This window comes from Alligator sinensis, unplaced genomic scaffold, assembly GCF_000455745.1.
Source record: "Alligator sinensis unplaced genomic scaffold, ASM45574v1 scaffold1371_1, whole genome shotgun sequence".
NCBI classification, from domain to species: domain Eukaryota; kingdom Metazoa; phylum Chordata; order Crocodylia; family Alligatoridae; genus Alligator; species Alligator sinensis.
Window position 1 is genome coordinate 1,014,976 of NW_005842601.1, and position 1,096 is coordinate 1,016,071.

General features: G+C 47.4%; 2 non-coding genes across 2 annotated transcripts; both read left to right on the top strand.

Moving 5' to 3' along the window:
* Positions 1-226: 226 nt before the first annotated feature.
* On the top strand, positions 227-298 carry TRNAQ-CUG. Its single transcript has one exon. It is a non-coding gene; the product is annotated as a tRNA-Gln (tRNA).
* Positions 299-497: 199 nt separating this feature from the next.
* Positions 498-569, top strand: TRNAQ-CUG. Its single transcript has one exon. It is a non-coding gene; the product is annotated as a tRNA-Gln (tRNA).
* Positions 570-1,096: the final 527 nt, after the last annotated feature.

Here is a 1,096-nt window from a genome sequence, read left to right on the forward strand (position 1 = left end):
CCCAGAAACCAACCTGTGAATATAAATGAAAGTCACGTGACTTGCAGGCTAGACATCAGGTAATCGGTGAAAGTCATAGGACCTGCAGTCTACCCTTTTACTGTGTGACTTAAGAGAATAGTCTAGTCATGAACAGACCAGGCTAATGCATGAGAGAGAGAGAGACTATTGCCTCCAAACCCCTGTTCTTCTCTATAACAAAACACCCTAAGAGAGCTGTGCAAGGGGTTCCATGGTGTAATGGTTAGCACTCTGGACTCTGAATCCAGCAATCTGAGTTCAAATCTCGGTGGAACCTAAGCTTTTAGTGCAGAGTGGTGCAATGGAAGCATGCTGGGTCTATAACCCAGAGGTCAATGGATTGAAGCTATCCACTGCTAGTCTTCCATTTAGTCGTTCCCACATGGTCTAGCAGTTAGGATTTGTGGTTTTCACCCAGGTGGCAGGGGTTTGACTCCAAGTATGAGAATGTCTTTCCTTTATAGAGCTGCGCAAGGGGTTCCATGGTGTAATGGTTAGCACTCTGGACTCTGAATCTAGTGATCTGAGTTCAAATTTCAGTGGAACCTAAAAAATTTTTCATCAGAGACTCAGATCTGTGTGTGAGGCATACTCTGCCCAAGTCTGCGGATGATACTAAATTGTGGGTTGAAGTGTGCCCTCTGGAGGGTAGGGAATGATTGCAGGCAGACCTGGACAGGTTAGAAAAGTAGGCAGTACACAATAGGATGCAGTACATCAAGGACAAATGCAGGGTGCTGCACCTAGGGTGCAATAATATCCAGCACACCTACTGGTTGGGAAATGACCCTCTCAGCGGCACAGAAGCAGAAAGGGATCTTGGAGTCATAGTAGACTCCAAGCAGATGCATGACAAATAGATCCAAGGAGGTGATACTTCCCCAGTGTGCGGCATTGGTCAGACCACAGTTGGAGTACTGCGTTCAGTTTTGGGCACCATACCTCAGGAAGGATGTTGATAGACTCAAGAGGCTCTAGAGGGGGGCCACTCATATGCTTAGAGGCTTACAGGACAAGGCCTATGAGGAGAGACCGAGGGACCTGGACCTCTTCAGCCTCCACAAGAGAAGGCTGA